Below are 26,632 nucleotides of genomic sequence, written 5' to 3' on the forward strand. Positions count from 1 at the left end.
TGAGAAGGAACAGAGTGGCATGATATTTAGACATGATCAGCTTTAGGAGCAGAAATCAAGAACATTGTTTTGTTTTTTTTCAAAATTATGCTTATATTTGAATATAAGCAACTATGTACTTAATAATCAATAAAACAAGTTAATTAATTTAAATTATAAGCATCAGTAGGAAAAGAAAACTACCAAGTAAAACAAGGAACAAAACATCAGAAATAGCCTATCATGTATTTTGTGGGTAATACTTGACCCTTTTTCATTAGGTTCCTCTTCACCATGTATGGCCTGTGCTCTATTTAAACCTGTTTTCATTTGCACTGTATTAGTGAGTAGCAGATTCTGATTTCAAGTGCCTTATACTTTTTGTTTTTCAGAAGATTTTTTTAAATTAATTTTTTTTTAATGTCTATTTATTTTTGACAGAGGGAGAGAGAGCGCATGAGCGGGGGAGGGGCAGAGAGAGAGGGAGACAGAGAATCTGAAGCAGGCTCCAGGCTCTGAGCTGTCAGCACAGAGCCTGACGCAGGGCTGGAACTCACAGACGAGAGATCATGACCTGAGCTGAAGTCAGCCGCTCAACCGACTGAGCCACCCAGGCACCCCGGTTTTCAGAAGATTTTATGTTTAATTCAAGACGTTCTTTCTGCAGTGAGTTTTTATTCTAATATGATCTCATCCTTCTGTGTTAGCCTTTTAATGAAGGAACATGTATTATCAACCAAAAACTGTCAGGACACAGTAAAGACTTTTAAGCAACATATATATTATTCCAAAATCCATTTATTCTTCCGCTTACCTATGACCTCTCTAAGGTCTTTATGAAAGAGGAAAATATATTAGCTAATCATTAATGAATAGTCTTAAAAGAAGACATTTGAAGATGTAAAGTTTAATAAAGCAAAGGATAGTATAGCAGTGGTATTCCTAATTAGAAAGGTAGATCCATTCAAGGGAATTCACAAAGGGAAGGAAGTATATTCACATGAGGGAAGTGTATTCACATAACACCTAAAGGAGATATCTTGCCTACTCTGGAGACACAGCTTGTTGCATAAGCCTAAAACATAGCAATTTCCAGATTCTATTTCTAAAATCCTTCCAATAGTCATTTGATGTCAGGTTTATTCTTCCCAAGGAATCTGATAGGATGGGATTCCACCTTTGTAGACACATTAATAATCTCCATTGTGATGATTAGGAACTATACAGATTCACATGATAGGGATAAGGATGGCTTAATTTTTTTTTCAATTAAGTTGTTTCTTGGATGAAAACTTATTTAATAAAATACAGTACGTGAGAATGAATATTATAAACGCTTGATGCATTTTGGAAAATATAACTGAATTTTTAAAGTTAAAATGTAATATGTAAAATTAAGGAAAAAAATCAGGTTAATTTAATGTCTTTCCATCGACCATAGAAGCAATTTGACATCAGGAACAATGGTAAGTTAATTATAGGTTTTGAAAAATAGGGATAGATTTAAGACAAGCGTGGCAAAGTCTCAGTTAGTTTTCTATACAAGTACCGACTTTTTTTGAGATTGCAAAGAACTCTTGTCCATAACAATCACATTTTTAATTGCCTTAACAACAGCCACAGTAGGTTTAGAGGGATTAATTGGTACCGGAAAAAAAAAAATACTTTTGGAATAATGTTGTGCACACAGGTTGAATTCCAGCATGTAGTCAATATAGGCTTCATTATAATTAAAAATAAATTGCAAATATTTATATAAAATTTACTCTATGCCAGTGATTACTCCAAGTGTTTGATATATTAGCTCACAAAAGACCTGAAAGGTAGGTACTGTTATTTTTCTCGTTATATTGATTTGGTAAGAGAGACGGAGAGAGGTCAACTAACTTGCCATTAAGTGCAGACTTACGATTCAAAAACAAAGACTCTTGTTTGAATGCTTCTGTTCTTAAACTCCATGCTATGCTTCCTATGAATTTATTTTTTTTCTTTATTTTGGCAGTGATTCCAGTGGAAATGTATTAATAAGACAACGTTTAGTTTCATAAAGACCATTTATTTATCATGAACAAGCTGATGAATGACTGAATGAATATATTGAAAGGCTAAATAATTACAAAGACAGATGTTTGAGATAAAGGAATCTGGTTTAATACCAGTACCAGAATTATAGCATGAGCTCTTTGGACCGGCTTCCCTAAGAAAGAATCATAACTTTTTGATTGTGTATTAACAATACAAATTTATTTTCCGGAAATTATTTTAAGTGTATACAATAAATGAAGAAACATTGATTCAGGAAAATCTACTAAATCTTGGTAAGAGCGTCCAGTAGGACTTGAGTCACAACTCACCTCCCACACACACATACGTAGCTCAGACTAATGGAAGCTCCACTTGGAGACAATGTGGTCAAGAAAACGGGACTCCCTTTCTGTCCAGCTCCCAGTTAAGGGCTCTGATATCTCTTTGGGATGGGTGACGAGCCAGCATCTCTTACTCCCCCAGCTGCATGTTGTAAAGGCGAAATTCCATGTGAATGAGGCCAAGAGGCCAGGAACTCCTTTTCTCCACCCAGACTTGACTCATGAACTAGAGGCTTACCACAGGTGTGGAAGGCCAAAAATACTGGGGTTTTGATCACCCTTACCACAACTTACTCATAGGGTGGAGGTTCCATATTGGGTAAGATCATCTGAAAGTACTAGAAGTTACTTTCCCCACACAGCCCTCCAATCACAAACCGAGTGTGCTACTCTGAGAGTAGTGGGTCACCATTACCGAACCAAAGTGGGTAAGCTATTTGGTGAGTTACAGACCTAGACTGCACTAGGTAGAGTTGTCTCACAACTTACTTTGTAAGGCTGTGACTCCCCCAACAGTGGTATACAGGCTCCTTTTATTAGGGTTTGGGATGAATATTGAGAGGGGGAGTCCACACTATCACATATAATGGGCAGACATAAAGTTGCACAGTGCACTCAAATACTATGCCTATATGTATACGTATACATATATGTATATGTATATGTATGTATGTGTATATATATATATATATATATATATATAGTATGTTATGTTAATGAAGCTTATGCCTCTGCTAGGGTAGGGATTTTAACTTTATTATAAGGCTGCGGTAACCGTCCAGCACTTTTTAATTCATCTGCACAGGCGTCCTCCTGGGGTCCTATTCAGAAATGTTTCTTTTTTTCTTCCAGCAATTCCTAGTAAGTTTCTAAAAGATAAAATTGATAGGCAGAAGCTTCTAGGAGTTTCCTGAGTTTGGCAGGTCTCACTGGTGACGACTATTTACTTGCCTCCTCTTCCTGAGCAGTGGCTCAGAGAAGCTGTTCAGTGGGAGAGTCATACCGTAAGATCAAGCTTCAAAGCTTTGCCCAAAATAATGCATTTAATTGAAGAATTGTGGGGAAGCTCAAGCCTAACAGCACCCCCTGAAACAATGGATATTTGTGAATGTTTTGGTGGTCAGCGATTAAGAATAAGCTACCGCTACGTGAGAGCGACAGCTAAACCATAGGCCAGCTAGTTTAGACCTCCTGTTGTCAAAACAAACCTCAAAGACTGGCCCACCAAATTATCCCTGCAAAGGACCCAAATCTGATTGGATTGGACTGGAGCAGTTTATGTCTCAGGGCAGGGCCAGAAACAATAAGACAATCAGTGACCAAATAGTGGAGCCTAACACCTGGGTGTGAACACAATAAAGGCTGATGGTATAATGGAGAGATCAGGGAAAGAAAAAATCAAAAGGGCCCCCGCTAAAACCATTGCCCTTGAAGGCTGACTGTGCACTAAGCCCAAAGTTGAGCCCTCTGAGGCGTGACACCAGAGAATTCACACTGAAGGGGGAAAATAAAAATCACTAAAATTCTCTGACCAAGTTACTAAATAAATGAGCAAATAGATACCAGCAACAATTCATGGGAGGGTGGAAGTGGAGGGAATTATCAGCCCCTGGTGTTGCAAAAAATTTTTAAATGCCCATTTCTAAAATAAATATAGAGCATGGGAAGAAATTGAAATATATGATCTATACACACGAAAAAAAAAAAAAAAAAGACAAGAGAAACGGTGGGATTTACCAGGCAAACACTGTGAAGCAGCCTTTATAAATAGGTCCAATGAGCTAAAGGAAGTTGTGTTTGAAAAAAGTATGTCAATTATACTTCAATTAAAAAAAAAATAGAAGATGTAAAACAGCTCCACCTTTCCATTGAATGCAGGAATTCCCTTTAAGTTCCACAAGAACTATCAAAACAAATTATTTCTAAGCATAAATAAGTTAATATTTTTTAGTGCCCAAATGTTGCCTTTTATTTTAACTCTGAATTTTTTTTTTATGTTTATTTATTTATTTTGAGAGAGAGAATCCCAAGCAGACTATGCTGTCAGTGCTGACCCTGACCTGTGGCTCGATCTCAGAACAGGGAGATCATGACCTGAGCTGAAATCAAGAACCCACCCAGACCCTTCTTATCTCTGTGTTTTAAGGATGGGGAAATTTTAACTTACCTAATAGCCTGGCACTCCCCCTATTTTCAGTGAGGGAAACTGGAGTATAGGAGACGTTTCTGCACAATAGAAGTTAAAACACAATAAATCTGAGCAATATTGTCTGAAAAAGAAACCTTTGTAAAATGCATGCTTCTTAAATATTGTTCAGCTCACTGGCAATCTGTAGAGGAGATCTGGAGAAATCTCGGACCCATGTACATACAGAAGGCCTGTATCTGCTACTCTGTCACTTGGGGTAGCACCTTTCCTCTTGTTCTTCATTAATAACCATAATTATGGCTGGAATCCTTTACCTGGTATCCTCTGGTCCCCACTGAATCTTATCAAGAGAATCCTCTCATTTTTTTCCTTTGAGCTGCATCATTTTTTTTCTTGTATCTTCATAAAAAAGGAAAAACAAGCACATTGCTCTTCCCAGGCCAGATAAAAAGCACCCCTCCAAACCACTTCCTATAACCTTTTTTTTTTTTCCTCTTAATCTACGCACTCTCTGCATTCTTAGACAATTCTTGTGGACTGTCGGTTATTTCCTCTGTGAATTTAGTCCAATCTGATGTCTGACCTAAGGACTAAACTTAGGCTCATGCTATTATTTCAAGCATGGGAAGTCATGAAATGTGCCTGTTTTTGTCTTAGACCAGAAAACACAAACTCAGATTCTAATTTTTTTTTCATGTGACTGGTAAAAAGTTCTTCTAATTCTGTTTCTTTGCTCACTTTCATGTTAATATCACTGCTGGGAAGTTTTCTTCCCATAATCTCACCGAAACATGCGAAAAGTTCCAACAAATAAGAAAAAAAAAAAAAAAGCAAATCAACAAACCCCACTTTGCTCTTTGCTTCTACTTACTTTATAAAATGACTGTATATTTGTGTGAAGTAAGGTCTTTCTTATGCCTTTAATGTCAACATGTAATGTTAAAAATAAATAAGAAAATAGAGGAGCAAAGTTTCTGGTTAAATATTTTTAACCAGTTTGTCTGTTTTGTTTTGTTTTGTTTTTGATTTTACTGAACTTCATTGGGACCTTAAAAGTAAATCAAATTTGGATGCCTCACTGCCATAGTTTTATTACTCTGGATTGCTCTAATCTTTCCTCAGTTATAAATAACAGCTCATTAGTTACCAGGACTATTTTTTTCCTGTTGACTTAGAAGATCATAGCAATACTCATTCTTTTTAAGTTTGCGTTACCCTGACTTTAAGGGCCTACTGTTTCATAAAATGGGACTTCATGTACAGGCATGTACACCTAAACAGGCAGAACCATTTCCTAAGATGTACAAATGTCCTTGCCCATCATTTAACATTGCAGCATTTCATATGTCTTCTGGTTTCCTAAACAGATTTCTCAAATTTCCATTTCTCTCAATTACTGTACCAACAATTTTCACTGAGAACACAGATCCTTAGTCTCATATGAGTAAAAGAGACTGTAGTGACACTAGAGAAATGTGACTCAAATGTTATTTCTGGGTCTTTAAGTTGAAATGTTCACAAAAATCCCTTTTAATACATTAAAAAAGGTTTTCTTATGGTTTTTCTGAGGGAAATCACACAAGGGTTAAATCCTGTTGTCTTAGCTTTTCTTCTCCATTTGCACAATGTCAACTGCTATATTAATAGGAATGATTACTACCCTGACCTCCAATTTGGCCAGTTCTTATAAATAAAGGGTGTGACTGTGTTCCAACAAAACTCCCAAAAACAGCAGTGGGCCAGAGTTGGTGTGCAGGCCATACTTCGCCTATCTGTGAGAGACACAAACATTCAGTAGACATTGGAGGGCATACAAAAAGTAGACATTTCTAATCTCAAAACACTTACAAGCTGGTGACAAACTACAGAAATAACTTACCACTTTATACTAAGTTCCAAATGAAGGATGGGGAGAATGTCAAAGGCCAGACTTAGCAAATAAGATAATGCATGTGGCAGAACTTCTCGAAATGGGGAAGAGTGAAAATATAATGTTGTTATGGTTTAGCCATCATTGCTATCCGCATTTAATTCTCAAAAAGTTTAACTATATTGGCAAATTTCTTAAAAAAGACCCATGAGGGGCGCCTGGGTGGCGCAGTCGGTTGGGCTTCCGACTTCAGCCAGGTCACGATCTCGCGGTCCGGGAGTTCGAGCCCCGCGTCGGGCTCTGGGCTAATGGCTCAGAGCCTGGAGCCTGTTTCCGATTCTGTGTCTCCCTCTCTCTCTGCCCCTCCCCCGTTCATGCTCTGTCTCTCTCTGTCCCAAAAATAAATAAACGTTGAAAAAAAAATTTTTTTTAAAAGACCCATGAAAATAAGATTTTTGATTATTGAGTTCTACTGGTTAATCATCATTCATTTTTTGACAAATGCTTTTAATGTTTACTTATTTTTGAGAAAGAGAGAGAGAGAGTGCAAGCAGAGGAAGGGCAGAGAGAGGGAGACCCAAAATCCAAAGCCAGCTCCAGGCTCCAAGCTGTCAGCACAGAGCCCAATGAGGGGCTCCAACTCACAAACTGTAAGATCATGAATTGAGCCGAAGCAGGACGCTTAACCGACTGAGCCACCCAGGCACCCCAATCAGCATCCATTTTGTAGCTGGTCTATTTATAATTTTATTTGACAATTCTCAATTTTGTGCCATTCTTGGTAATCATGTTCGTTTCTTAGAACTGTATTATTTATTTACTTACTTTCCTTGCCACAAAATTATAATTTCAAAATAGAATCTCCTGTGCTTTAAACTACCCTCGCTTTTCCACTTTTGGGACAGCTTATTGTAAAGTCTATCCAAACCAAAAAAAAAAAAAAAAAAAAAAAGGTTGTGTTTCTTTTCTCGCTAAATTATTTATCCCTGTACTGTAAGAAAATGGGCACTTCTTTCACACAGGTTAATTATAGCTCCAAAGCCAAATAAGTCCAAGAAGACAATTTTCATTAAATTCACGAACTTTTGCCTCAGCTACCTTTGTTATTGAATGTCATTACCTGAATTATTGGCAATGGTGGTTTGGTTCTTTGCTTTCGCTAAGAGGTATGGCTTTAATACACTGGGTAAAAGATAATGAACAAAAATAATGTTTAAAAATTACTGCAGCAGGAAGTACGCAAAGCAAAATATATTTTTAGTCTGAAAGGGCTACGGTACTTACAGTTTGTGGGAACTGGTGCACTGTAAGGTCACATAAGCACACATGGGAAGACTAACTATGAAAGAAGCCACAGTTACGTCTCTTGTGTGATCTCAGGAGATGTGCATTCGCACCTTTTTAAATTTACAGAGGAAGAAAGAGTGTGGTCTTTGTTTTTAACATGATGGATTTGTTTACATCCATACTTGAATAAAAAACTGAGCCTGATATACTTAGCTACCAAAGGGGAGGAAAATTAATGTGAAGAAAATAATTCATTCCTTCAGCACAAGTAAGTCTTTTCTGTGATGTGGCTGTCACAAGAAGGTTGAGGAATGAAGAAATGAGGGTCTATTTAACATGTTCTGTAAGTATGATGCTTTGTGTCTCTGGAGGAGGAAAATAATTAGGGAAGCAGAAAACCGAAATAAAACAAACACAAAAACCAACAAAAAACAAAAAGCAACAACAACAAAAAAACCACCTCTGAGATGAATTTCTGTGATGAATTCCCACATATCTAAACCATATCCTTTCTCTAAAGTTTTTTTTCTATCTTTTGCTTTGAGGTCTGACACATTGGCCTTCTGATTAATGTGACGAAGAAGCCATTCATGTGCCAAAGTACAGCTCCTTAGTTTTAATGAAGGAGAGTCAAGCAAAAATCTTTTCTTGCAACTCAGAACGGAAGAAACGTTTTAATCATACGTGAGCAAAAGGAGAGCACCATTATAACTCTTTGATTATTTGTAATGCTGTGGAGAGCTTATCCTTCGACGTACAGTATCTTGAACATCCCTACTCTGAACATCACAACTCGATTTTTTTTTGCCAGAATGAACACAAATGGCATTTGCACTTCTGCGAAGAGGAAGTTTAACCCCAAATCCTTTCCTTGTCTACAGTTTTCCCAAGGCTCAACTTATCCCAATTTAATGTAAACACAGCTCCGGCTAAACAATCGAAGTTTGTTCTCACGCAGTGCTCCTGTTGATTCAGCTATGAGTCTGTCACCCTGGTGTCATTGAATGGCATGGCTGCCTTTGAAAGCTGACAAGAACGTGTCTTTACCTTTATGTATTCTAGGCCCTGCTTTCATAGCTAACCACATTTTTGGCAAGAAAGCACATTTAATTTGGCTCATATTTCTCCAATCATTATCAAAATTACTTCTCAAATGCCAGTGATAGATGATTTGCTGCTCTTTTAAATCTGGAATGTGACCAGGGCTCCATAGGAGATTAGGAAAAAAAGGGGAAAAAATCAAAATGCAGCATGTTTTCTGTTTGTATCAGTTCATAATAGTTTACCAAAACATTGAACCTCAGTTCAGAAATTCAGCATCAATTTTCATAACTAAAAACTGACAACTTCCTAAAATAAGAAATTCTTTCATATCTTTCTCTGTTTCTTCCTATGCATCCACATGATATATTAAAAAACTCTGGAAAAGTAAGGCATTTATGAAAGATGTTCAATAAATAACATGATAATTAATTCACTATTTGGTTATTGGGCAAACTAAAGCAATCTGAATAATTGTTACATTTTGGAGCAATCTGATCAATCCAAATACCATAAAATATTTAGGTGGCAATCAGATTGTAGTCCTTGGGGAAATCTTTGTACATCAGCATCAGGATACCTTAAGCTGTCTAATCAAAGCATGTTTGATCCTTGAAGATGTTCTCATAAACGTGTGCATTTGAATTTATGTGTATAGTGAAACTGTATCTTCAAATCTGTAGCTGTCACTAGGAAAGAAATCTTCGGTGTTACAATGTGTCATTATTCTAGCAAGCTATAGTCAATAACTGATGAGTAAAAATGACTATACGTTTTATAACTCTAATATGAAAGAAGCATTAATTCTCGGTCAACTTATGGTTGAATTGAATGGTTAAATGGCAGCATGCTCATATCGGATAAGATTGCATAATGTATTCCAATTTGTTTGCAGACAATTTCGGAAAGGGAATTCTCAAGAAAGACTAAATAATCATGATTACATAGTAAAGAGATTTTGTTCACAGCTGGATAATCATGTCGGTGCATAAAGCCACATGTGCCATCTAGACTCTCAGATATACTTCTGAATCTTTTCCAATTTAGCCAGAAGAACAGAGACCTCCTTGGAAATATAACTGTATATATTTTTTTGCTTAAGAAAAAAAAATAGACAGGAGCCTGGGTGGCTCAGTCAGATAAACGTCCAACTCTTGATTTCAGCTCAGGTCATGATCTCAAGATCATGAGATCCAGTCTCGCGTTGGACTCCACACTGAGCATGGAGCCTGCTTGACATTCTCTCTCTCTCTCTCTCTCTCTCTCTCTCTCTCTCTGTCTCTCTCTCTCCCTCCCTCTGCTCCTCCTCCTACTAAGGAGCAGTCTCCCGGCTTATTCCTGCTTAAGGATCCTCCTGCTTAAGGATCAATTAGATTGATCTCTTTATCTACTTCTCTATCTGTTAGTAGAATATCAGTTCATAATGCATTAACTGAGCACCCACTAAGTGCAATTCTCTCACTGAAAGAACACGATTTAAAGTCAGGAAAAAACACTTAAATCTGCCACTCAGAGACTTTGTTTTCTTGAAAAAATCTGTTCGTATTTTTCAATTTCCCCGTCTATATAATGCACATAGTACTGATTCTTCATCTTCTTATTGACATCATTGAAGATATAGATCAAAGCATTTGTAAAACATAAATTGCTAGTTATATTGCTACCTAATTCAAGGTACACTTAAATTGACAGCTGACATACTGAGACCTTCGTTATCTAATGCTAAAACATCCTTTTCATCCAAATTCCTGAAGCTATCTGTTTTTTTAGTTGTAATAATTTGCTTTCAATATCCTCTATATGCACTAGTTTTAAATCATCTTTTATTATCATATATAAAATATACTCAAAAAAAACCTGACTTAATGAATAACTGTAATGTCAACATCCATATAACCATCACCCATGTCAAGAAATAAAATCATGTATCTTACTCCAAACACAAATCCATAAAAGCTCTCTTCCCAGAAGCACCTATTCAAATATTTATGATAATTAGTTTATTGCAATCTTTTATAATTTTGCTATCATCTATGCATCTTTAAACCATATAATTTGCTTTTGCTCATATTTTGGAACATTATATAAATAAGATCAAAGGTTTTAAAATATCTGTGTGTCTTGATTAAAAATGTGTGGGGTTCATCCATATTTTTGCATGCAAGTAGCATTTGTTATTTTTCAATACTATATAGAACTCCATTTTAGACCACACTGGTATTTATTTAACCAACAAGTGTTGATAGAAACTTGAGTTATTTCAAGATTGGGGCTATGTTGAATGATGCTGCAAATAAACATTCTTGTATATGTTTCCTGGTGCCAGGTACCCAATTCTCTTGGGTATATTTTTGAAAATAGAACTGTTGGAAAAAAAATAGAACTGTTGGGTCATTAGATATGAGTATCTATTCACTTAGAATGTATGATGTTTTTCTTTCCTTTTCATGAGTGCCCTACAAATTATATCATCCATGTTAAATTAAAAGTTTCTTGTTAACTCTGTCTTCCTGTTGATCGTTTTGTGGGCGAACATACACGAACCATCTTCAGGCATTTGTGTTATTGCTATTGGGTATTTAAGTTCTGTATTGATTTCTTAACTCTAAAATGCATTATGACATGTTTATGCAGACATTATTTTATTTGCCAGAATGTTTACCATTTTCTTAGATCTTCATCTCTTCTTAAACCTTCTATCTGTAGTCATCTGCTTTCTGCCAGAGCCATACTGATAGTACAGTGTTTTCTTGAAAATAAATTCAAATTAGTCCCATCACTGAAAGATAATTTGGCTTGATACCGACTTCTAGGACACTAGTCACCTGTCTCTCTTTCCTGAATATTGAAAATGCCATTGCACTTTACCTTTGTGAGATAACTTTCTGTCTTTTAGTTAATTTTAAGAATTTCTTTTGATATTTGACACTTTAAAGTTTCATTAAGCAGTGTCTAGATGTGAGTTGTTTTTTGTTTTTTTTTAATTAATCGAAAAAGATTTTTTGTTTAGGTTTCCAGACTGGTGTTACTAATCAGCACAGGAAAATTTTTAAGCATTATCTCTTCACATATTGATTGCCTCATTTTCTCCCTCCTCTCTTTCCTAACGAGAGAGAACTTTTTAGTTCATTGTTCTCTGTCTCTCTCTTTTTTTTTTTTTTTTTGACTTGGAAGTTTTTTCACTTTATTTTTATTATTTTTTTAATCCCGATATAATTAACATACAGTGTTGTATTAGTTTCAAGTTAACAAGACAGTGATTCAACAATTCCATAACATTACTCAGTTCTCTTAACCCCCATCACTCATTTCACCCATCCCCCAACCACCTCCCCTCTGGTAACCACCAGTTTGTTCTCTATATGTATGACTCTGTGTTTTTTTTTTTTAATCTTTTTTGTTTGTTTTGTTTCTCTTAAATTCCATACATGAGTGAAATCATATAGTATATGTCTTTTTCTGACTGACTCATTTCATTTAGCAGTATACCTTCCAGATCCATCCATGTTGTTGCAAATGGCAAGATTTGCAAGATTTTTTATGGTTCAGTAAACATATTTTAGGCCTCAGTTTATCCTCCCTGTGAAATTTCCAGATCTAAACAAATCTATGGGTATAATATTGGGTTCCATTCTAAATAATTCAGTCTGACCAACTTTATAGTTCACTACTTTTCTCTTCAGTTATGTCTATGATGATAGCCTTGACCATATAACTTTTGATTTTTTATTACTACATGCTTGATGTCTAAAATTCCTTTTGATTTTTTAAAAACTCTGAGGTTATGTTTAATAATTTATGTTCTCTGAGATATTTTCAAGCTTATTTATAACTTCTAAGCATTGTAAATATGATTATTTTATAATCTATCTCTGATAATTCTAAATATCTGAAGTTTGTTTCTAATGTGTTATTGTTGCTGGTTTTGACTTATTTTACCTTATTTCTTTGCATATTGAGATAATTCTGACTGCATCTTCTCTTTTTTATTGAAAAACTATTTTTTGCAGAATTTTAGAAGTCTAGGAAGAACTAGCTTCTGGTAGAAAAAAACTTATGTTTCCTTCTTCCAGTCATGTAAACGCTATCAAGTCAAGACCATCATAAAGCAAAATTGACACGTCTCATGCACTCTGCAGGTGACCTAAACCTGGATTGGAAACTGATGCAAGGTTTTAAACTGATTCAAACTCTTGACTAAATCTCATTTCACTGTCCCTCTTTGTAATTGGTGCTTTTCCTTCTTTTTATTCACCCTGCTCTATTCATTGGAAATGCAACCTTCCAAGCAGTGTTCTGGGGGGAGGGGAGGTGCACAGTGCTTTGGGTCACAGTTTAATATGGGGAGGATTTTTAACAAGATCTCTGGGTCTTTATTTTAGTCATTTTGTCTTCAGAGACCTAAATTCCAAAGCCCAAGTTTGCCTGACTAGTAGATGTCTTGGTAAGACTTCTTAGTTGCTCTAAGGGACAACTTACCTCTCTGGATTGTCACTTTTAAAAAATTTTGGTTTCATAAATTCTTCCTATTTTGTTAGCTCTTCAATCCATATAAATGTATAAGTACATATGCATTCATTTTCAAATGTATATTTATGCATGTAGATATTTACATTATATAAATAACGACATACACATTTATATATACACATAAACACGTATTTATTTTCAATCCATTTAGGGAAGATATTTAAAAACTATTTCATCCATAATTTTTAGTTGTTTTCAATATATAGTGCTATGGGTTGAAACATGTATTTCAAAATCTCACATGTTGAAATACCAGTGTCCAGTAACTTCAGAATGGGACCTTATTTGGAAATAGGGCCTTCGCATATGTAACTAACTTAGGAATCAGTCATACTGGAATAGGGTAGACCCTAATGCAATATGACTAGTGTCCTTATAAGAAGGCAAAATTTAAACACAGACACACACATGGGGAGAAAGTCATGTGAAGATGAAGATAGAGACTGCCTTGATGCTTCTAGAAACCAAAGAATACCACAAATGGCCAGCAGGCCACCAGCTGCTGGGGGAGAGGCCTGGAGTGGATTCTTCTTCACAGCCCTCTGAAGGAACCATCCCTGCTGACAACTTGGTATCAGACTTCCAGTCTCCAGGACTGGGAGACAACACATTTCTGCTGTTTAAGTCTCCCAGTTTGTGGCACTTTGTGCAGCAGCCCTAGAAAACTCATACAGATGAGTAAATTTAAATAATCTTGTCCAATATTACCAGAAACACAAGCCCCCAAATGCTTTCTCTCACCTTTGAGGAAAGAGTGATTTGTTTGTGTGCACTTCACAAAGGATAAGACCTCCCTCACTCCCTCTGCATCCCTTCCGGGCAACTCTTCCTCTCTTTTTTCTTTCTTTCTTTCTTTCTTTCTTTCTTTCTTTCTTTTGTTTCATTTCATTTTGTTTCATTTTTTTAAAGAAGCAAAATATCAGCTACATGTATTAGAAATACAAGGTGTATAAACCAGCTGTTCCCTAACCCTTAAACTATCTATTACTTTCTGTCAAAATACGAGCTTCCTTAGTAAAACAACATGTTTCTACAGGTTTGCACATCCTATTCTCTCTGCCTGGAATTCACTCTTTATCTGCCTTTTAAATGCTGCCGATTCTTCAAAATAGAATCTGAATGAGATCAGCAATAAAAAAATAAAGAAACAAATAGGAAACATACATTAATCTGAGATAGTTTAGTATAAAATGCTAAGCTGAAATAAAAGATACCCTTCCTTTCTTCTCAAGAAGGGAGAATATCAAAGGCTAAGTAGACACGAAGTAAATTTAGCATTAATTAATTAAAAGAAAATACATAGAGCAAGCTCCTGGGGCAAGCCCTAAAATAAGAATGTGAGGTGCCAAAGAGATCTAGGTTATATGAGGAGCCTTGTCTACAGATTAGAAAGTAATAGAAATTGGAGGGAATTTAAAGTATATCAAATGGAGTTCTTTTTCTCTTTTTATTAATGTTAAGTGAGATAGAAACATTAGAAATTCCAATAAAAAAAACAAACAAAATATTTAAAGTTTTCACAAAAAAAGGAAATATAAATGGTCAAAGAAATATATGAAAATGCACTAAACTTTATCGTTACCAAGAAAATGTAAATTAAAACCACAATGTTATCATACCTCATATCCATCAGAATGGCTACATGAGAAATACTATAATGGAATATTGTAAATATCATATGTTGACCAGTGTCACAACTGAAACACTCATGTGGCTGGTCTGAAAATTTGGGCGCCTGGGTGGCTCAGCGGGTTAAGCATCTGACCTTGGCTCAGGTCGTGATTTCATAGTTGGTGAATTTGAGCCCTGCATCGGGTTCTCTGCTGTCAGTGCGGAGCCCGCTTCGGATCTTCTGCTCCCTCTCTCTCTGCCTTTCCCTCACTTGTTCTCTCTCTCCCTCTCTCACACTCAAAAATTAAATAAACATTAAATTTTTTTTGAAAAAACTGTTTGGTACTATCTACTAAAGCTGAATGCACGCACACACTTTGATCCAGAAATCCCAGTCTTGGTATAGACCTTAAAGAATTGTGTATATCTATATTCTCCAAAGACACATACTAAAATGCTATAGCAGCAATATTCTTAGAAGCCCCAACATAGCGTCTAGGTTGCTAACTATGTTCCATTTTGAAATCTGGGTGCTAAATACACGATGGTATTCACCAAACAGCACACTTAAGATATTTGTATTATCTTGGTCTTTATGGTTTACTTCATTTGTACACAAGACAAGAAAGAAAAACAAATATAAATGACTTGCTAAAGTAGCTAAGGTCATCTGAATCCCAGTTGAGTTTTCTTACAATTCAGCATACAATTCTGTTTCTCTATTACATATTATAAATCTATAATCTCTAAAATAATAGAACCAATTCAAATATGGCAAAACATTAAATTAAATTAAGTTTCCAAGCAAATATACTTTCAAATGATTTTTAAAAAATTTTTTTTTCAACATTTATTTATTTTTGGGACAGAGAGAGACAGAGCATGAACGGGGGAGGGGCAGAGAGAGAGGGAGACACAGAATCGGAAACAGGCTCCAGGCTCTGAGCCATCAGCCCAGAGCCTGACGCGGGGCTCGAACTCACGGACCGCTGGACCGCGAGATCGTGACCTGGCTGAAGTCGGACGCTTAACCGACTGCGCCACCCAGGCGCCCCCCAATGATTTTTAGATTACTAAGTCAGCCCTACCTTGACATTAATAAGTTACAAATGAAATAATTAAAATAAATGCTATAAGATAAGAAGTTAATGTTTTTCTTGGGTTAACCTCATTAGCCATGTCCAGGTAAAATAATGGCAACTCTCAAAACACAATGAAGTGTGTAATATATGCAAAGTTCCATCTAGAAGCCTAATTGGTTAACTATAATAAACCAGTTGCCTGTATCTAGCACTTTCTATGCAAGTAACAGAATTCTCTAGATGTTTACATAAAATAACAAGGAACATATAATAAATTCAAATTCTTTTAAATTAATTTATTTTAAACTATTGTTGTAAATTAATAATTAATTGTTTTAAATTAGATTTATTATTTTAAATTAATAATTAAATTCCTCTTATGTGCTTTCTTTTACGTAATGCTTCCTATGTTTGTAGACCTTAGAAGTTTGTGAAAAGTCTTTGTTTACTGCACGACAGCTACCTTTCATTATCTGAAGGAGAGTACCGGAAATTAGAAAAAAATATGACTAAGGTAGCTGGTTTTGTTGCAATCAATTCAAAGAGAGGGCGTTATTATACTATGGTCTTTTGAATGGTATGTTTTATTCCCCACAGTATTAAAGAGGTAATAGAATATCTACTCCAGCAAAAAACAAAAGAAATTTTTCTTGTTGATAAATCACTAGTATTTCGTTTTACAGTCTTCAATATATAAATGCTGACAAAATATATAGGTGTAACCACATATGAATACAGAACTGATTTATTTATTTTAGTTATTGCACAGAAAAATCTGTTTGACAACCGTAGCTTAAATATTTTATGACAGCCTTCATGACAGGACCAATAATACCAGAGTCCAAGAATTTCATGAAACAGACATCAGCTAAGAAACGCTAATACAGTGAACTCTGCCATTGCCTTGTTTTGGTTTGGCAGGTGTTATCTATTTTCTGGGAACTATAATGACCTTAATAAATTACTCAAAGGGAGATTAATGACATAAAAATATAAGAATCAAAAATGTATTAAGATTTATTATGATAATTAAGTGAAGAATACTCTTTTAATTTACAAATCTGATTATTCACAAAAAATGACTAATAGGATAACCTAATCTAAACCTCTCATTTTTTACATGAGAAAACTAAAATTGATTTGAGGCTAAGAAGATTAAGAGACGTTTCCAAGACATGCTGACTCACCGAGATTGGAACCCCTTTTTCTTACTTCTGGACCATTGCTTGCTTTCTCCTTCCTTCCTGCCTTCCTGCCTTCCTTCCTGCTTCCCTGCCTTCCTTCTTTCTTTCTTCACAATGAAGAAAGATTTATTGATGCAATTTATTTATTGATTCATTGATTTATTGATACAATGCACATGCCATACCATATACCCATTTAAAGTATACGATTTAATGTTTTTAAGTACATTTGCAAGGTTGTGCAAACATCAGCAGAATCTAATTTTAGAACATTTCTGTTCCTTCTTTAAAAGGAAAAAAAGCCATACCTATCAGCTTTCACTCCCCATTCTCTTCCCCTAACTTCCAGCCCTAGACAACCACTGATCTACTTTATATCTGTATAGATTTGTTCATCCAGATATTTCATATAAATAGAAGAATACATCAGGTGGGTTTTTTTTTCACTTAGCATGTATTCAAGGTTGATCCATGATGTAGCATGTACCAGGACTTTCTTTTTATTATCAAATATTCTATTCTAAGAATACACCACAATGTATGTATGTATTCATCAATTGGTAATCATTGAATTATATACATTCTTTGGATATTATTAATAATGCTACTGTAAGTGTTGATGTACAAAGTTTTGAGTGAATGTATATTTTCACGTATCTTCAATATATACCTAGGGGGAGCTCTATGGTAACTGCATATTTAACATTTTGAGGAAATGCAAATGTGTTTTCAAAAGTGTTTTCATTTTATAGTCCCACAAGCAAATGCATGACGGTTCCAATTTCTCTAAACCCTTGTCAACACTTTTGACCTACAGTATGCCTTTTTAATTGTATACATCCTAGTGGGTATGAAGTAGTATCTCTTGGTTTTGATTTGCATTTCCTTAATGTCTAATGATGTCTGGCATTTTTTCATATGCTTATTTCGCTTTTGTATATCTTCTTTAGAAAAATGTCTATTTATATCCTTTGGTCATTTTTAAATTGTTGTTTATCTTTTTTTTTTGAGTATAAGAGTTTTTCTTTTTTAATTCGAATACCAGCCTTTATCAGATATATGATTTATAAATATTTTCTCCCATTCTATGGACTGTCTTCTCACTTTTTTCATGATGTCCTTTGAAGCCAAGTAATTTGTAATTGTATTACAAGCCTATATATTTATTTTTTTGTTTGTTCCTTGTGCTTTTGCTGTAGTATCTCAGAAACTGTCATTTAACCCAAGATTATAAGAATTTTACTTCTATGTTTTGACCTTGAGTTAGGCAATCGTTTCTTTAAAAAAATTAAAAAAATATATTTCTTTATTTTCAGAGATAGTGAGAGGGGGTGAGAGAGAGAGAGAAAGAGAAAGAGAGAGAGAGAAAAAAATCCCAAGCAAACTCCATGCTCAGTGCAGAGCCCAATGCAGGGCTTGATCCCACAATTGCAAGATTACAACCGGAGCTGAAATCAAGAGTCAGACACTCAACCAGCTGAGCCACCCAGGCACCCCAGCAACGGTTTCTTATATAAGACATTTTCACGTGAAAAGGGCTTTTGGGAAAAAATATGAATTTAATCAAACCTATAGTTACCTATTTAAAGAAGAAAATCAATGACTCAAAAGAAATATGGAAAAGAGAGGCATGTTAAATAATATCATAAGTATGTAATATACAACATGTAGATTGTGAGAAATTAGAGAATTAATAACCTGAATTCCTCACCAAAATATTTCAAGGAAAAAAAAGAGACACGGAGGAGGAAACATTTGCATTGTATGAGCTGTTTAGATTTTGTTGTTCCATTTTTTGCTTTTGATGTGAATACTCAGTTCATTTAGATAATCATGTTACCCCCAGTCATCACAGTTCTAGCTGATCTTCTTGAAAAAAATTTAGAACTATATAACCCATATCCCATAAGTGCAGGAAATATTGGCTTGAAATAAATAAATTATAGTTGCAATTATCTCATTATTTGGATTTGGAAATAAATTGTATGAATTGGTTGAAAATACATGTGTATACATCTTTATATTAGTACTATACAGTTGATGTAGTCTGCATTACAGCAAATAGAAAACAAAAAAATTGAAAATTTTTAAGCTAGAGAATTTCTTTTTTCCAGCTTTAAATTATCTTTTTTACATATCTCAAATGCTTTTTCCCATAGCTCCAAAAAAGACTGATATTTTAGGGATTCTACAGTGGCTACTGGGAGATTATTCCACAGTCTTAAACAAAATTATAGTCAATAATGAATCTTACACTGGTGCTGCCTAAATATTCCTTTTTTTAGTATCATATACCTGAGATAGTTCACAGACTGTTCTAAGAAGACCTCTCCTATGATGCAGAATATTCCCCTCGGAAACAGATGTTATTAATCTTATTTGTGATATTTCCACATTAATCAACTCCTAATCTATCTTCACCCCCCGAATTAGGCAGATGCATTTCCACTGGGTAAATGCCAGTGGGGACAATAAAATATGACCTGGAGTTAGGGAATGGTGTCTTGAATAAGACACCACCATTAATAATGACGGCATCCAGGGGCGCCTGGGTGGCTCAGTCGGCTAAGCGTCCGACTTCAGCTCTGGTCACGATCTCGCAGTTCGTGGGTTCGAGCCCCGCGTCAGGCTCTGTGCTGACAGCTCAGAACCTGGAGCCTGTTTCAGATTCTGTGTCTCCCTCTCTCTCTGACCCTCCTGATCATGCTCTATCTCTCTCTGTCTCAAAAATAAATAAACATTAAAAAAAAAATTAAAAAAAAAAATAATGATGGCATCCACCCCCCTCCTCCCGACCAACCTCAGAATAGTATTCAACCTAAAGATACTGGACAATTTCAGTTCAATTCACTTATAATTCAAATTCAATTCAGTTTACATCAAGTACTACCTTGTTCGCCAGTTATTTGGTGAATTTATACATTACATAAATGTCATTTCTTCACACACTTTGGCATTCAAAAAAAGTCATATTATTTTCCTTAAATCTAATTAGGTCCAGCCCAGATCTTCATTTAATGAGCCTGTAGACAGTCTCAAGTACTGCAAACTACCCTTTTTGGTACCGATACTTTTGGGGCAAAAGTAACATTGATCTCAAACAGAAGGAAAACTTCAAGGGGCTTTCAGTGCTTATTAGTTACTGTTATGAAGCCAGGTGTTCAAATTCCCATGAACACTTAGAATGCAGAGGTTTAAGTACAACCAAGCCATGCTCCCTAACCATGGGTTCCACTTCCTATACTTGACAGCTTCTGTCATTTCTTAATGATGTCCCTAAACTACAGACTACCAACTATTTCCTTCTTTGGTGGAATATTCACTGTCTATATTTGTTCCTACCTTCTCATCTCAAAGCCTATATGCCTGTCTATCCTCACTCCCTGCCTACTATCCAGGACCCCTAGAAATGTCTCCCTAATTTTTTAAGCAACCCCAAGCTGCAAACCAGAATAGGCATTTTCTTTAGTAAACTAATGTATTGAGGGCTAGAAAATTACTGAGACTTGGGAACAAAAAAAGACTAGCAACGTTTTTGGAAGAGAAAAGGAAAAAATACATAGAACCAAGTATAAATAGCTCTTAATTGTTTAGGCAAATAAGCATTGAAGTAAATGAGCCTACTGCATCGCTAATACACCTATCCTAAATTTACAACAGTGCTGGGGGAAATAATAATTCTTATGGATGCACCTAAGGCAATTTTTACTGATTTACTTCTGCCCCTAGAATGGAGAGTTTGAAAGTTTAATCTTAGAATTCAGAATCATGGATCTACCACTCTCCTTGAGAGATTCACTTAATTATGTTTTTAGACTTAATTTTACTTCTCAAAATGGTTAATTATATGTTTATTGTGAGCAATAAATATAAATTATGTATGGATCATGTTATGAATTTGTCAAATTAACACTTATTAAGGGAAGCACAAGTTGCCAAATGGTGACCCAAAGTTCAGCAACAGACCACAAGAGAAACCAAAGTAGAGAAGTTTATTATCCTAAGGTCCTGGACGAAATACCCAGAATGTCTAGAGGAGCCATATAGGGAGGTCAAGGCAGAGTGAAGACAGAGAGACAGTTATTGGAACTGGGACACAGCCTTTGTCAGGGTCCATGAGTGAAGTGCTGGGGTCCCCTGGCTAAAGCTTGGTTGGTCGCTTCAAACCAAAAGAGCAGGGTTTTGGAAAATTATACGAAAGTTTTATCTAAGAAGTGCATGGGGGGAAGGTGTTAGGAGGCAGAGGAGACTTGACCACAACCTTATTGATTACAGAGCTGTTAAGGAAATCATACCAATAACTTACATTTGCCTGTGACTCTGCAGCTGCTATCCAGGGGCATGTGCTTGCATGAAGGGCCAGTGTCATGTTAAAGTTCTTGCAGGCCACTTGGTTAAACAAAATCAATGTGGAAGCAGGAGTACCATGGGGTAGCTTAGCTAAACTCTCTACAGACACAAATTATATATATGTTTATATATATACACACACACACGTATATTTATGGTACACACAGAAATACGATATATATGTGATATATCTGACTATATATATATATTATGTATGATATACATAGTCTATATTACATATATATCATATATTCTATATAATAATATATAACATGTAAAATATATCTAATAGTATATGTCATATATATATGTTACACACACACATGATGGTAATAGTCTACTGCTAAGAGGCAGTTTGCTATAGGCCTCTTGCATTTTTACATATCTTGAGTTTACAAAAATCACAAGACTTTGTCCTTTACCAGACTACTTCTCAGCATTGTTTATGCAGAGGCAATCTTAAGAAGTGGAGACATGCATTGCAAGAATTCTTCAAATAGTTCTGTATGCACCTAGTTATTTCGCAGAAAGATTATAGACTTGCTTACTACAATTCCCTAAGTTCTCACATGGCACATTCCACTACGCGTGTAGGCTCCACCTGGCTCCAAGGGCTTTGCCATAAGATTTCGGGTGCAGAGACCCAGTAGGACAATGCTAACAATCTTGCCCCTGCTTTTGCTGTAATTCAGTCCTTTATCTCTGACCCAAGAGTCTTGTGTCTTTTGTCAACACCCATGGAACTGTGACAGGCTTCTTTGTTAGCTTATAGAGTTATTTTGATTGGAGTTCTAGCTCTCCTCCAACTGTCAAACTCATTAAAGTAGAGTAAAATCCCCAAAACTATACCATAGTTCCCTGGAGAAGATTAATTAGAGATGCTGGAAGTTGAAGAGAGAAAAAAGCTACAACTAAGCAATATTATCTATTCACTTGATTTAAAAAAAAAAACTGTAACCTATTTAATTGGCAAAAAGATTTGATTTTTATTTCATCATCTTGCTAACTTTGAAACTTATAAGAAAAAGGAAATAAATTTACTTAGAGCTAACAGCAAAATAAACATTGATTTGAATTAGTATAAGCTTTCCTTGTAAGCATAGTTTTATAAAAAGCAGATATTTTATTATTGCTTTTAAATTTCTCTAAGGCATTGGAAGAAGACATATTCTGCCAGAATGTGTATAAGTGATTCTCTGAAATCTTTTTTTTTTATCTTGTTGCATCTTATTATGTACATGCTGTATCAGTTTGATTTAATAGGATACATGCAGAAAACCATCTTAACTGAGAAATTAGATTGTAGATAATCCATCTAACATTCAAAACATTTTAAAGAAAGATAAAAATATTCATTCCTTTTCAATATAATTATTCATAAAATGTAAATAATGATTTATGATAACTCATACTGTACATAGGTACCCTTACTCTTCAGTTAGTAAATCAACTCCTCTGAACCTTGTTATTTCCCTTGTAAATGGTGGTAACCAGCATATTAGTCTTCTGGGGCTGCCATTACAGAGCACCATGAACAGGGGACTTAAATCACAGAAATCTATTTTCTTACAGTACTGGAGGCTTGAAGTCCATCATGGAGGTGTTGAGAGGATTAGTTTCTTCTGAGGGCTCTCTCCTTGGCTTATAAATGGTCGTCTTCTCTTGTGTGTTCATAAGGTCTTCCCTCTGTACTTGTCTGTGTCCTAATTACCTCTTATTAATAGGATAGAAGTCATACTGCATTAGAAATCACATGAATGACCTCATTTCAACTTAATTCCTCTTAAAAGATGCTCTCTCCAAATTCAGTTACATTCTGAGGTACTCAGGGTTAGGAATTCAACATTTGAATTTAGAGGGGACACAATTTAACCCAATACAGGTAGATTATCATAGTGTATGTAAAACATCTAATAAAAATTTCCAATGTGATTATAATATAATAATAGCCATTATTATAGTTACAACCCTGTGGAAAGCACTAATTTAAAAAAAATTTACTTAAGATGAAACTTTGTATCTTGGACAAAGACAAAATAACATGCAATATTCATAAAAGAGAATAGAATATTATGAATAAAATTTATTCTTGTACCTATTAGCAAGGTTAGTCTTTTGTATTTAAGCAGTATGCTTGGATTGCAACAGTTTCTCAACATAAAATATTTGTTGAACTCAAGTCCAGTATATAAAGTGCAAACATCTTATAACAGTGATCATCAAAAACACTTTAAGTAAAAACAATCATACTTAAAACTATTTGTATGACAGGTAAAATGTTGTATAATTAGGGGCGCCTGGGTGGCTCAGTCGGTTAGGCGGTTAACCATCCGACTTCAGCTCAGGTCATGACCTTACAGCTCATGAGTTCGAGCCCTGTGTCAGGCTCTGTGCTGACAGCTCAGAGCCTGGAGCCTGCTTAGGATTCTGTGTCTCCCTCTCTCTCTGCCCCTAACCCAGTCACATTCTGTCTCTGTCTCTCTCAAAAATAAACAAACATTAAAAAAAATTTTTTTAATGTATAATTATAACCCACATCTATTTAGGCAAATATCTTTAATATCTATGCCATAACATGATATTTTTAAGGGTGTATGTGTGTGTGTGATGTATGTTGGCAATAAAACTGATTGGGATTTAAAACCAGAGTTGATACTATTCTTCGCAACGTAAGACCCAATATAAATCTTATATCTTCCATAAAGTCGTATAGCATTATATTTTCTTTATGACTATTTTAACTATACTACATATTTCCCTAGGATAAATATACATATTTATTATAATCTATATTATATTCTACATAATTACCAAAAAGATGTCCATATATTTATTCATTATTATCAATGTACACCACAATTATTTATATATTTATTCATTTTCTGAATGACTATTTTTATAATCTGCTATGATAGCATTAGTTATGATCGGATTTTGATTATTGTTTGTTTCATGTATTTGTTGACAAGTTTCTCCATTTCAAAGCTCTACAAGGAAAATAATTATTTCTAATGCTTTTTTTTTTTACCTTTCTGGAAAGTGGCATTCTTATGCTTATACAGATTTTGTTATGGACAGAGTGTTTGTGTCCCCGTAAAATTCATAGGTTGAAGTCTTGATCCCCAATGTAATAGTATTTGGAGATGGGGTTTTTGGAGATAATTCAGTTTAGATTAGGCCATGAGGGCAGGACCCTCATGATGGATTACTGCCTTTATAAGGCACTAGAGAGCTTGCTCATTCACCTCACGTGCACACAAAGAACAGTTCATAAGAGCACACAGCAAGATGGCAACCACCTACAAGTCAAGAAAGGGATCTCCGAATGGAACCTAGCTTACTGGCACCTTGATCTTGGACTGCTCAGACTCCAGAGCTGTGAGAAATAAATCCCTATTGTTGAAGCCACCCATCTATGGTGTTTTATTATGATTAAGACAGGCCTTTCTTTTAGTGCATTTATTCTGGATTACAGATCCTGTAAAGGGAAGGATCATTTCTAATACTTCTTTAACATCCTGGAATAGTAGTGTGCTTATCCTTATGTAATTGAATCATCTCTTGGAATACTCACTACCAGATGTCAAAAACAACAGTGAAATGGCTTGAGAGTTCATTCACTGGAGAACTGCTTCCATGGTCAGTATTTCTTCTGAGTAATTTAATCAAAGAGAACATAGTTTTTGGCAAGGAATCAATTAGTATAATGGTTTTTAGATGGCAAGGCCTCATAGCCTAGATTTGTTATATCTTATTGCACATTTATTAAAGGTGTCTTACCATTCAAAATGACTTGTTTGGTAATTTTGAAGATAAATGTCATGGCCAGGGTCAAAGATTTTATTTTGTGGACTTCAGCACTGACTCTAGGAAATGGCTTGAATGCTAAATGTCACTTGTACCTGCGGGATTCAACATACTGGCAAATTATTCAATTTAGAATCAAGACTCTCTCTGTAGCTTCTGTCTATATTAGGTCAAGTGTATTTATGACCACCTCTAGAGAGGCTTTAGACTACTGTTGAATAGATATCGCTAGCATCTCAGATATTATTCAGCTTTGCCTTCATCTCTGTTGGGACTCTGTTTTATTTTCATTCTTTCTTTACTGCTATCATTATTTGAGTTTCTTCTGAGTTTTACTCGAGGTATCTTAATTTCCTTTATAGTATATTTAAATCCATTTAAATCTATGAAATCCCTTTAATTTTCATTTCCCCATTTAGACCACATTTTTGTGTAGAAAAAAAAAATTCTCTAGAAAAATAACTTCTTCCAAACTCTCTTGGGATTATGGTACAGAACCTGGTGTCATTGTCTCTTACTAAAAGCAAACAGCAACCTTAGGTATGAAACCCGCCTTTCATGGAAATTATTCCCTCATATGTAACTAATCAATCTAAAGTCGCAATGGGAGGAATGACCCGGAGGCTGTAGCGAGCCCCATAACTCTAAATTTCATCTGTATGTTTTCTCTTCTTTTAACATTGAATGCAGCATGGAATTTAGGGTAGCATATCTAGTGCTGCTTACCTAGATTGGAAACTAGTATTTAATACAACTCATGCTGAATCCAGCCCACTTGCTTCATACAAGTAGCAAATACTGTGCATGCACATGCATCATAGAAAGTCAAGCTGTGGCAGCTGCACCTGTGGGTACCCAGTGACGCAATCCTTATAAGGTTGGAACTTTGATTAGGCCAGAAACAGCGATGCAAATGTACCAAGGCCGTAAAGTTAGTAGTTCAAGGTCAATCTGGAGCAGTTTTGTACTCCCACACTAAGCATGAAGTCTTTTGGCCATTCTGCTTGGATCAAGAATGAGGCCAAGAGATTGGCCGAGAGCTGCATCATTTACTTAAGGAAGGTGAGTGGAGGGCGCCTCGGTGGCTCAGTCGGTTAAGCGGCCAACTTCAGCTCAGGCCATGATTTCCTGGTTTGTGAGTTCAAGCTCTTCTCACGGTTTGTGAGTTAGAGCTCCATGCCAGGCTCCAGAAAGCCCCGGAGCATGCTTCTGATTCTGTGTCTCCCTCTCTCTCTGTCCCTCCCCCACTCAGGCTCTCTCTGTCTCTCAAAAATAAATAAAGATTAAAAAAAACACTTAAAAACAAAAGGATGCGGATTGGTAATCTCTCTCTGAAGAGTAAGCTATCAGAAGACTTAAGAAATCCCTATTTCTGA

The sequence above is a fragment of the Prionailurus viverrinus genome, chromosome B1 (assembly GCF_022837055.1).
Source record: "Prionailurus viverrinus isolate Anna chromosome B1, UM_Priviv_1.0, whole genome shotgun sequence".
In the NCBI taxonomy this organism is placed as follows: domain Eukaryota; kingdom Metazoa; phylum Chordata; class Mammalia; order Carnivora; family Felidae; genus Prionailurus; species Prionailurus viverrinus.